At 37.6% G+C, this 13577-nt stretch overlaps 1 pseudogene; it reads right to left on the bottom strand.

The window, feature by feature from the left end:
• Positions 1–12986: 12986 nt before the first annotated feature.
• On the bottom strand, positions 12987–13085 carry LOC125916678 (uncharacterized; annotated as a pseudogene).
• Positions 13086–13577: the final 492 nt, after the last annotated feature.

The raw sequence follows: 13577 nt of genomic DNA on the forward strand, positions 1-13577 counted from the left end.
ATTTATTAACATTTCTATATATCATATATTTTTATGAAATCTATTACTTATATATTACATATTACATATTTATGTGTAAATGTTACATATTTACACACACATTACACATATAGATGTAAAAAATATTACATATATTACTTATATATAACAGAGTTACAAATGTTTATATATAACTTATTTTTATATATTATGCATAGAAAAATAAATTCTAATGGCAATATGATCATGAACAGATGTGATAACACAGAATCTCTAATTTGAGGGGGTCTACGTTATCAATGAAGCAATTTGAATACCATGTGCTATCTAAGTGTTGATAATCTCTCCTATACAGAAGAATGTAAGAATATATGTCAACCTACTAGTGAATCAGGGTTGGGAATGAGCCAGCAGAAAGACAACTACAGGTTTGGAAATACTGGATTTATGACCTACAAAAAGACTTCACATAAAAATGGCTTTACCTAGAGATGTAAAGATGTGCACTGGCCTTTCCTAGAAACTGCTTTAAAATGTGTAGGGTATTTAAAAAAGAAAACGAATTGAGCTGTGTAAAGATCACACGTAGTTGGAGCAATAATTTTAGTTATTCTCCAAGTAGGGTGGTTTTACCAGGTAGGGTGTAGGAGGCCCTGTCCCAGAGGGTTACAAGCCCTGCTGTGTCCAAAAGATTTAGGTTCATACAGCTCCAAGTCGGCCAACCCGTATTCCCTAAACTGCTGATTCTGATGTCCTGTTCTCATTATACACATGATATTTATTAAAGTCTAATATCTTAAAATAGCAAATAAACATAGATTATCAGTCTTGCCTTTTAATAGTATATGCTATCATGATGTAAAGTTATCATCAATTCATCCTAAGCACTTACACAAAGATATATGTTATGTACTCAATAAATAAATAAATGAACGTAAATGCTTTTATCTTCTCCTTTTTAGTGGGGTCTTTGATGGATTTTGGAATCAAGGTAATGCTGGCCTTATAGAATGAGTTTGGATATTTTCCTTCCATTTCTATTTTTTGGAACAGTTTCAGAAGAAGAGGCATTCTTTTTTTTTTTTACCAATTATTTTTATTTTTTTTAACATTTTTTAATGTTTATTTTTGAGGCGGGGGTGAGGGGCAGAGAGAGAGGGAGACACAGAATCTGAAGCAGGCTCCAGGATTTGAGCTGTCAGCACAGAGCCCAACACAGGGCTTGAACTCATGGACTGCATGATCATGACCTGAGCTAAAGTCAGATGCTTAACCTACTGAGCCAACCAGGCGCCCCTATTAATTCTTCTTCAAACGTTTGGTAGAATTCCCCCTGGGAAGCCATCTGGCCCTGGATTCTTGTTTGTTGGGAGATTTTTTTTTTTAATTTAAATCCAAGTTAGTTAACATATAGTGTAAAAATGACTTCACGAATAGAATTTAGTGATTCAGCACTTACGTATAACACCCCGTGCTCATCCCAATAAGTGCCCTCCTTAAAGCCCTTCACCCCTTTAGCCCATCCTGCCACCCAACACCCCACCAGCAACCCTTAGCTTGTTCTCTGTATTTAAGAGTCTCTTATGATTTGTCTCCCTCTCTGTTTTTATATTACTTTTGCTTCCCTTCCTTTATTCATCTGTTTTGTATCTTAAATTCCACAAAGGAGTGAAATCATATGATACTTATCTTTCTCTGACTTATTTCACTTAGCATAATACACTCTAGTTCCATCCATGTTGTTGCAAATGGCAAGATTTCATTCTTTTTAATCACAGAGTAATATTCAATTGTATGTATGTATATATGTACATATGTATGCGTATATATATATATATATATATATATATATATACACGCATACATACACACACCACATCATCTTTATCCATTCATCAGTTGATGGATATTTGGGCTCTTTCCACACTTTGGCTATTGTCAATAGTGCTTCTATAAACATTGGGGTGCACGTGTCAGTATTTTTCAATCAGTATTTTTGTATACTATGGATAAGATACCTAGTAGTGCAATTGCTGGGTAGTGCAATTAATTTTTTGAGGAACCTCCATACTGTTTTCCAGAGTGGCTGCGCCAGTTTGCATTCCCACCAGCAGTGCAAAAGAGATCCTCTTTCTCTGCACCCTTGCCAATATCTGTTGTTGCCTGAGTTGTTCATTTTAGCCATTCTAACAGCTATGAGGTGGTATCTCATTGCGTTTTTGATTTGTATTTTGTTGGGAGATTTTTTTATTACTGATTCTATTTCTTTGCTGGTTATAGATGTGCTCAAATTTTCTATTTCTTCCTGTTTCAGTTTTGGTAGTTTATGTGTTTATAGGAATTTGTCCATTTCTTCCGGATTGCCCAATTTGTTGGCATATATTTGTTCATAATATTCTCTTATAATTGTATTACTGTAGTGTTGGTTGTGATCTCTCCTCTTTCATTTGTGATATTATTTATTTGGGTCCTTTCTCTTTCTTTGTGGTAAGTCTGGCTAGGGGTTTATCAATTCTGTCAATTCTTTTAAAGAATTCTCTTAGTTTCATTGATCTGTTCTACTGTTTTTTTGTTTGTTTCTCTATCATTTATTTCTGCTCTAATCTTTATTATTTCCCTTTTTCTCCTGGTTTTGGACTTTATTTGCTGTTCTTTTTCCAGATCCTTTAGGTGTAAGGTTAGGTTGTGTATTTGACACTTTTCTTGCTTCCTGATAAAGGCCTGTATTGCTATATACTTCCCTCTTAGGGTCACCTTTGCTGTATCCCAAAGGTTTTGGACTGTTCCATTTTCACTTTCATTTGCTTCCGTATATTTTTTTATTTCTTCTTTAATTTCCTAGTTAACTCATTCATTTTTTAGTAGGATGTTCTTTAACCTCCATGTATTTGTGGTCTTTCCAAATTTTTTCTTGTGGTTGATTTCAAGTTTCATAGCATTATAGTCTGAAAATATGCATGGTATGATCTCAATCTTTTTGTACTGCTTAAGGCCCAATCTGTGACCCATATGATCCATTCTGGCAAATGTTCTGTGTGCACTCAAAAAGAATGTGTATTCTGCTGCTTTAGGATGAAATTCTGTGAATAGATCTGTTATATCCATTTGGTCCAGTATGTCATTCAAAGCCATTGTTTCCCAGTTGACCTTCTGCTTAGATGATCTGTCCATTGCTCAAGTGGGGTGTTAAAGTCCCCTACTATTATTACAGACCAATATCCCTGATGAACATGGATGCAAAAATTCTCAACAAGATACCAGCAAATCAAATCCAAAAGTACGTTAAAAGAATTATTCAACATAATCAAGTGAGATTTATTTCTGGGCTGCAGGGGTTGTTTAATATCCACAAATCAATCAATGTGATACACCACATGAATAAAAGAAAGGGTAAGAACCACGTCATCTTCTCAATAGATGCAGAAAAGGCATTTGACAAAATACAGCATCCTTTCTTAATAAAAACCCTCAACGAAGTAGGGACAGAAGGAAACCTCAACATCATAAAGGCCATATATGAAAGACCCATAGCTAATATCATACTTAATTGGGAAAAACTGAGAGCGTTTTCCCTAAGGTCAGGAATTCAACAGGGATGTCCACTCTCACTACTTTTATTCCACATAGCGCTGGAAGTCCTAGCCTCAGCAATCAGACAACAAAAAGAAATAAAAGGCATCCAAACCAGCAAGTAAGAAGTCAAACTTTCACTCTTCACAGACAACATGATATTATATGCAGAAAACCTAAAAGACTCCACCAAAAAATTGTAGAACTGATACATAAATTCAGCAAATCCACAGGATAAGAAATCAACATACAGAAATCTGTTGCATTTCTATACATCAATAATGGAGCAGCAGAGAAAGAAATCAAGGAATCAATCCCATTTACAATTGCACCAAAACCCATAAGATACCTATGAATAAACCTAACCAAAGGGGTGAAAGATCTGTACTCTGAAAACTATAGAGCATTTATGAAATAAACTGAACCAGACACAAAGAAATGGAAAAACATTCCATGCTCATGGGCTGAAAGAGCAAATATTGCTAAAATGTCTGTAGTACCCAAAGCAGTCTACACATTCAACACAATCCCTATCAAAATAACACAAGCATTTTTCACAGAGCTAGAACAAACAATCCCAAAATATGTATGGAACCAGAAAAGACCCCAAATAGCCAAAGTAAGGTTGAAAAAGAAAAGCAGGAGGCATCACAATTCTGGACTTCATGCTGTATTAAAGCTATAATCATCAAGACAGTATGGTACTTACACAAAAAGAGCCATACAGATCAATGGAATAGACTAGAGAAGCCAGAAATAGACCCACAAATATATGGTCAACTAATCTTCAATGAAGCAGGAAAGATATCCAATGGAAAAAAGACAGTTTCTTGAGCATATGGTGTTGGAAAACCTAGATAGCAATTTGCAGAAGAATGAAAGTGGACCACTTTCTTACACCATACACAAAAATAAATTCAAAATGGATGAAAGATCTAAATGTGAGACAGGAAACCATCAAAATCCCAGAGAAGAATGCAGACAGCAACCTCTTTGACCTCAATTTGCAAATGGCATTGGAGATAAAGGGTTAGTATCCAAAATCTATAAAGATTTTACCAAATTCAACACCCAAAAAGCAAGTAATCCAGTGAAGAAATGGACAAAAGACATGAACAGACACTTTTTGAAAGAAGATAACCAGATGGCTAACAGACACATGAAAAGATGCTCAACATCACTTATCATCAGGGAAATACAAATCAAAACTACAATGAAATAGCACCACACACCTGTCAGAATGGATAAAATTAACAACTCAGGAAACAACGGATGTTGTTGAGGGGTGAGGGCGTGGAGAAAGGGGAACCCTCTTACACTGTTGGTGGGAGTGTGGCCTGGTACAGCCACTCTGGAAAACAGAGTGGAGGTTCCTCAAAAAGTTAAAAAAAGGAACCACCTTCCAACCTGGCAATTGTACTACTAGGTATTTATCCAAAGGATACAAAAATACTGATTCAAAGGGGCACATGCACCCCAATGTTTATAACTTACCATCAAAAATGGCCAAATTATGGAAAGAGTCCAAATGTCCATTTAATGATGAATGGATAAAGAAGATGTGCCATACACACACACACACACACACACACACACACACACACACGATGAAATATTACTCAGCCATCAAAAAGAATGAAGTCTTGCCATCTGCAATGGCATGGATGGAGCTAGAGTGTATTATGCTAAGTGAAATAAGTCAGTCAAAGAAAGACAAATATTATATGATTTCACTCATATGTGGCAATTAGGAGACAAAATAGATGGATATAGGAGAAGGGAAGAAAAAATAGGATAAGATAAAAACAGAGAAAGAGACAAACCATAGGAGACTCTTAAATACAGAGAACAAACTGATGATTGCTGGAGGGGTGGTGGGCAGGGGATGAGCTAAACGGGTGATTAATAAGGACAGTGTCCATTTAGAAGGACACTTGCTCGGATGAGCTTTGGGACGAATCACTGAATTCAACTCCTGAAACCAATACGCTATATGTTAACTAACTTGAATTTAAATAAAATCTTAAAAGAAAAAAATAACAAATGGCTTTATTGTAACATTTATAGGAAATGACCAACCCTTTTTTATATACCGCAGGGGCTTATCCTCTAACAGAAGAGACGGAAAGGCTCACCAAAGTGAAATATGAATAATATTATGAGGTTCTCACAAAGACATGGACATAGTCCCAAGAGGATTCTTATAGCTTTGGATCGACTTTTGGATGAGTGGTGAAATTTGTTCATGTAACATTTCCAGGATGGACATCATTTGTAAAATAATATTATGATTCTTTCAGGCAAGTGTTAAACATTACGGAAAGGTACAAAAATGATAAGCCTCTTCATATATTGGTGAGTGAAAAATGCACGTGTTCAGAGAAGAAATGGGTCAGTTTATTAAACACTTTGTCAGTGATGACCAGAACATTTTCCCCGAGGTGTTCAAAAACCATGAACGTTTTTGTAACGTTAAGACATAGTTCTTAAGTGAGGTAAATGAAAAAAACACCAATTTGTAAGTATAATTATAATTTTCTTGGCAAGTGTTTCTGAACCAAATTGATATTAATGAGTTAAAATATCATAATTGTACAGGTAATTTCTTAGACTGGATATTTTGATACTCTAGTTAAAATTCCTCCAGAATCATTCTATTTGCACATTTATTAAATCAGTAAAGTTAAAATCATGAAGGTAGATTAATAAACGCATAGAACTTGTATTTTAGATTTACTTAAATCAGTTACAAATCACCTTATATTTGTGATAAATCTAATCCATAAAGAGAATAATTTTAGCCGAAAGTAAAATCATTGTGCTACTTTCAATTGTAAATATTTGTTTAACCTAGAAGGAAAAACAGACATCATTTTGAATTGGTTTTGGATATGCTGGCATTTACCTGGGGTGGATGAAAACATCTAGGGATGAGACATTCATTGTGCACGAGAGAAAATTTAATCAATGCATTTCCTATTCATATAGCATTCAGTAACTTTTGTGATAAAACCTTTTTCTTTCTTTACAATACTGTAAAAGTAAAGTACTACATCTCTTTCTACACACAAAGTAGGAATAGTCCCATTCATTGGAAGTAATCAGTTCTACTGAGAGAATTCCCGAAGATGAAACTCTTTAACTTTCAACATTAAAAATTGCCCTATTTTTACAAAGGATATCAAACATCAACATGGTGTAACACAAACTGCCTGATGGAAATCTGACTGTTATTTTATGGTTCATTTTGATTCGTTTTCCCTTTTGCTTTTGAGGGAATTTAAAAGGCATTTAAAATTAGCCATAAATGGAAGCTAGAAGAACATCTCCAACTTTAATTCAGTGGTATGATGGTAAATGTTTAACACCTGGCTCTGGTGGCTGGGAGGGGGTGTCTCTGACCTGTAATATTTGCCAATTTCTGTGCTATAAATGTTTCCACTGTGGTCAGTTTAAGAGGAACTGTGTTTAACAATGATCTCACAAAATTGCTCACGACTTAACAATGGAGGCTTGCAAGATGCTAGAGCCAGCTCCGTCCTTGCACACCAGTGGCCAGAAGGGGAAAGAGGAAGGGAGCCCTTCTAGTGACTGTTGACATGTACTGTGCAGCTAAGGAGGGAGGTTCCCATCCTGGTTTTGCTACGTATTTGTCTTGTGACTGTGGACGAGTCATGTACAGTCAATGAGCTCCAGTTGTGTCATGGTGCTATTGACATGACCAACACCGTAAAGTTGGTATCATGATTAAACGAGGCGATGCATGTACAATGGTTAGAACGTCCGACAGAGTAATTTCTTGACTAGTATTTCTTGCCCATACATGTGAGGCTTCATCATTATCATGAGAATTACAGCTGTTACATTTTTTAATGTTTTCACTGGGGGTAGGTCTGTAATTTTATTTCTGCTAAGTATGGACCGCTCTCAAGAATAAATTCTCACTGACTTGAAGGTGAAAGACGTATCGATTCCAGGGTGCCAAAGCTTATACAGCATAATATTCTAATTCTGAATTTTCATTCTGCAATGAAAGCAAACTATGGCACAACACATTATTTTAAAAAATAGGATTGGTTACGACAGCCTTATGACAGACCTCATTGTTTTTCACTTTTACCTTGTCAATTTCTTTTCCTCTCAATATGTTTCTCCCATTACCGCCACTTCACGTTTCCACCCTTTCACATTTGGGTTTATTTTATAGCCTCCCTAATTATATGTAATTATATTACAATGTCTCAACAAATAAACTTCACTCACAATATCTGTTGTAATCCTCACAATCATTCTTAATTATACACTACTTTGATCTGAGCAACGAAGTTCACGGAAATTAAGTGATTTACTCCAAATCCTACAAGTGACAGCGACAGATCTAGAATCTAAACCTCGGTCACTTGAATACCCGGCTAGTGGTGTAGTCAGGAAGCAGAACTGAGAAGCCTTTGCAGTAACCAATTCACTCAGGAAGCATGGGCAAGGACACAGGAGATATCGAACATCTAGATGTCTCCTGAAAGATCGCCTGAACTCTACCATATCAAGGAAAAGTACCACTGTGAGAGTAACCATTGGGTCACAGAGAGTTAAGGGATGGCTGTATTTTTGGATGAGACGAGATGAGCAGATGAGACCACACAAAAAGTCATGGCCCTATTGAAATGACTCTGGAGAAAAGTCTCCTTTTTAGACAGCTTTTCCCCTCTTAGGATAAATGCAGACTAGTTAGCTGTACTGGGGAATCCTGGTGGGGGGAGCTGCTAACAGAAACACATACGTGCTGGGTTAGGTCAGGAAAGGGTCCGGGGTAATTCAGAAAATTTGACAGGAAAAGTCATTCAATGTTTTCCAATAATGGGCCAGTTCTGACTTTCAAGGTCCAATCGGCTATTCTCCAGTTTAGACAAACTTTATTGCCTTTCTCCCCCCACCACTGGAGAATTTTGCTAAAAACTCCATTAGCCTGTGTGAAATGGTATTTAATTTGAACTTGCAAAACTTCTTTAAAGCCTACGTTGCTATGTAGTTGCCATGTGCTGCTCAGGAGACTCACTTAGGTAAGCATGCAGAATTTTAATAAAAATAAACGAAAACACATCCTTCTTTAAGTTTCTCCTTACAAATGCATTTTAAAAATTCCAACTGCTAGGTTCAATGGTGCATGGAAAATGATGTTTGCATTTCATTATATTGGTATACCTTAAAATTCAAGGAACCTTCAAAGACAAGATGTTTCAAATAGGAAAAACCAGAACCAAACACGATGCCATACCATTTTACGGTCAATGTTAGAATGTATTAATGGTTAGGATTTTTAATATTTTGCATTAACAAATTTTGGTACAGACTCTTGTTCTATATTAAGAGACGCATCAGGTTAACTTCGTCATTCCACTAATGACGCTGACACACGGTCATTAGATTTTACTGCCTGCATCAATTCAGCTTTTAAAACAGTCTACCCCTAGATATAAAAGAAGATCAGTGTAATGACACAGTGTTGGAAAGCAACAATAACGAATCCCACTAGATAAATGGGGCAAAAAATCTGATCGTTCTTGGAAACCAACAAAGTTAAGAACTCTACCTTATCCTAAGTATAACAAATAATGGCATCTAGAGTCTTGTAGAGGGCAGGGATGGTCAGGTGGTGGTGGGTATATAATCTCTAGCATGGGAGTTTACCTCTCAGGTTATTTTCCTTTACAATTGTGACAAGAGTAATATTTATCTGATGGGACTGAGCCAAAGATTAAGTGAGATAATACAGAGAGAGCACCTGCAATAGTACGAGGCACAGATTACACGCTCAATATCTGTACCATCATCAGTGTGAACCTGTCTTAATAAGTACTTGATTTTAGGGGTATTTTCTAAGACGCATTTTACCCATTTATGGGAAATTCAGTACAGATACTGAATTGAGTATGTTAAAGTGTGCACGGTAATTCCTTTTCTCCCTGCTTGTTTATGATACATTTATTATTTATTCACAGGACATGGCTAATGTTTAAAGCCCACGGGGCCTATTATTAATTATTACATGGAATAAATGCAAAGGAGCCCTGAAGTAGATATGGAAGGACTGATCTATAATATTAATCATTATATAGGCTATATTAGTCCCTCTCCTACTTTGAGGCCATAAACTATCCCAAAGTCTATGTGGACACTGCCTTATAGATGCTCATGATGAACCCACTACATTCCTTTGATTATGTGATTAAAAAGAACCAGACAGCCTCAGACATGCTGTGGCAGCAATGATTAAAAATAATGTTCTTGATGGCACAGAAGAAAAATCATGTCTGATCTCTAATGCAATCGGAACGTACAAAATGACAGTGTATGTGAATTTTTGTTATCACACTAATGAGAAAAATATATACATATATATATTTATATATATTTACAATTTTTTTTAAAAAGACACTAACCTTCTATCTTATTTCCTCCAATGAGAGAGGGAATTTTCAACTTTCAGCCTTCACACATAATTTAGCTCACGGGTGACACAAAATCTGATTATCAGGGATGATACTCCAGCAAGGAGAGTTTAGCTGCCTAGGAAGAGCCTCGGGGTGCTCTTTCTTTCTGAAAGCCCCCTTTACCTGCACAGACCACAGGGCACGCTCCCCAGCTCCACGGAGCAGCTTTATGTGTTGTGGCCAAGGACCGCTCATTTCTCCGTGACAGACACTATTCGCTGTTGCTTCTATGACTATTCACAACACTCTGTGCAATTAAAGAAAAATAAATACAAGAAAGTGAGCCTGGAAAATATTCCCTGGTTAGGTCACGTTTACAATAAAAACCCTGCTGATGAAAGCACGATGAGCCAGACCCATCCGCAAGGAAGAGACACAAGATGACACAATGGCTTGAGTGCCTCAGGCCGCCCTCGAGGACCCTGTCCACTTCCTGATCTGGGGGCTACACCTCCACTCCTTTACAAGCCCTAATTCCCAGCGCGGGCTCCTCAGCCCCCACGTCCCTGAGGTTGCAAAGGAGTTATAATTTCGGTCCCCCTTTCCCACCCAAACTTCTAATCTCTCCATTCCGCATCGGTCCCGTTATTCACCTCTTCTGCTCCATCCCAGCCCCCCGCAGACTGTTAGATGAAATCACACATTTGAGCAGATTGGTGTCGTCACGCATTCCAGGAACACAGTGGCATCTGGGCTCTAACGCGGCTGAGCAATACTGTCATGCCCACTGGTCAACTACCGGTGCAGGGAAAAAAAACACCACAGCAACGATTTTAATTCTTTGTTAACCTCTTCTCAAAACCTGCCACCAGCCACTTTTCTCTGCTGATAACTTCTCTTCCTTCCCAGAGAAAATTGAGGCTTTTAACCTATATTCAAAACGTTTGCTTTTCTACGGACTCCCACGCAGCCCTAAATATCCTCTGGTATCTCCCATTAAACGTATAGATATAGCACGTTCCTAACCTAATGTCCCTCTTGAGCTACTCCTTTATCTTTTTCCATCCCTTTCATAGCCAAGTGGTTTGGAAATAGGGTTTAAATTCGCTAACACATTTAGCTTCCCATTTAAAATTTTAATCTCCAGCCAAGTGACTTCTCCCCCCATCACCTTCACTGAAAATGTTCTGGCTAAGTTCTTCAATTATCTTCTAAATGCCAAAGCCAAGGAAGCCTCCCCAGCCCTCCTTTTACTTAAAGTCTCTACTGTGCTTGTATTTATTCTTAGAAATACAAGTTAGAAGTGTATTTCCACTACAAAGGTGGTACTTTTTCCCCTGTACAAACCTTCAGCTATACTAAAGAAGAGGGGCGAGGTATGCACGTATCCTGACCACTCGTGTGAAAGCAGGGTTTCGCATTCTCATGTATTTCTTTTTAAGATTTCTTCTATGGGGGCGCCTGGGTGGCTCAGTCGGTTAAGTGGCCGACTTCGGCTCAGGTCATGATCTCGCGGTCCGTGAGTTCGAGCCCCGAGTCGGGCTTTGTGCTGATGGCTCGGAGCCTGGAGCCTGCTTGTGTTTCTGTGTCTCCCTCTTGCTGCCCCTCCCCCATGCGCGCTCTGTCTCTCTCCGCCTTTCAAAAATGAATAAATGTTAAAAAAAAGTTTTAAAAAAAGTAGTACTAAAAAAAAATAAGATTTCTTCTATGCACTTAGTGGCATTTTGTACAAGCAGACATCATGCTTTTTGGTGAACATAAGGCCATAAACATTTCCCCATGTTATTAGTAATCTTCAGAAACAATATTTAAGGCTGTATAATTTTCCATCACATGGAAAAATATACTTCATTCTTGCACAGCATGTAAACAGCGAGACACATTCCCGGATTATTAAGTATTCTTGAAAATCGTGACGGGAATGCATGGTGGCAGAAGATTTTGGTGCTGTGGTTGAACAATAACCTTCTGCTAGACTTTCAGGCTATCAATTTCTTTGCCATCATAACTAGCGCTATAGGGAATACTAAGGTACCCACTGAATCTTGAATCTTCTTGAATCTTCTCTAGCATGGGAGTTTACCTCTCAGGTTATTTTCCTTTACAATTGTGACAAGAGTAATATTTATCTGATGGGACTGAGCCAAAGATTAAATCTTCTTGTTGGTCTTGAATCTTGAATCTTGAATCTTCTTGAATCTTGAATCTTCTATGTTGGTATTTGTTATCGCTTCCCAAATGAGGATATAAACTTTCCCATTTAAGGTATTTGTTCTTTTCACAGTTACCACACAGAATTTCTCCTTACATCTCAAAAAGAACATATTATCAGAGCTTGTACCTAGATGGCAATAAGGCAGGGAAAACCATTACTGACAATCGACACGGCTACATATTGGGTTCTCTTATTAAGGGAGAAGTGAGCCAGTGTGATTCCTGGAAGTCTTATCTGGGAGATCTCTTCTCATTTGTCTAGATTTTTTGTGAGTTACAAAGATATTTTACTGTATCCAACACAGCTTACCCATTTGAACAACTGTACTTACCTTACATGAGTGAGGACCACTGGTGACAGTGCCTTAAGATAAATTAGCTTAGATTGAGGGGAAAATAGGAAAAGGCCAAATAGATAAGAAAGTCTTTCCTGGCTTAAGTTATCGCAGACAAAACGAGCTTCTTAGTTGAATCCTGTAGTGTCACTGAAGTCTGGAAAGTACTATTTCGTTGTGTTATTCGTGACTTACGCTAATGAAGTCTGCCTTTTCCACCAAGCACGAAGGTGCTGTGGAGAAAATGATTCTCAAGGGTACACAGAGACTGCAGATCATTTGGTTTCAGTCTTGCTCTGAATCTCACCCCAGTGATTAGCAACCTCCAAGCTGGGGCAGAGCACCAGAAGAGGGTCTGTTGGTGAGTGCGGAAAATAAGATTGGAATGAAAAAGATGCCAAGAAGACAACGTTCCTTATTTGAACATAGGTAAAAATTGATACCTGATTTAGCTCCTGAAATTATCCTCCATGGATCTGCACATCATCCTTGCTGAGGGGCCACGCTAATCTTTCTGAATTGTTCCAATTTTAGTACACGTGCAGCCAAAGCGAGCCTGCTCTTGAAATTATTGATTTAAACTGTGAAAAAGATACAGAAAAGAACCAGTTTTAATTTGCTACTTGTGTTTAGAAGGAGTTAGTGTAGGAAGATAGTCTTTGATGAGTTGATTGATTGGTTTAATGGCCCCAACTCATAAATACATTTTCAAATTCAATGATGGACCCAAGACCAGTTTTGCTCTGCTAGGGCATGCATGTTTGGAAATCTTTCCCAGCCCAAATAAATACAATTAAGTAGATATTCTGACTTTAAGCTCCTGCAAAGGAGCATTGAAATTTTTGGCTGAGACACACAGATATAAAAGATACAGCGTAATGAAGCGTTAGGAGTCAGATCACGATGTAGATATCAAAAGGAAATGCTACCAACTGATATTCACTTGGCTGGAGGGTAGAAAATGGTTAGGAGTTTTATCTTTTTATTCAATTTTTTTAAATGTTTATTTTTGAGAGAGAGGGAAGGTGTGTGGAGGAGATGCAGAGAG

This window comes from Panthera uncia (genome assembly GCF_023721935.1).
Source record: "Panthera uncia isolate 11264 chromosome E2 unlocalized genomic scaffold, Puncia_PCG_1.0 HiC_scaffold_20, whole genome shotgun sequence".
Classification (NCBI taxonomy): Eukaryota; Metazoa; Chordata; class Mammalia; order Carnivora; family Felidae; genus Panthera; species Panthera uncia.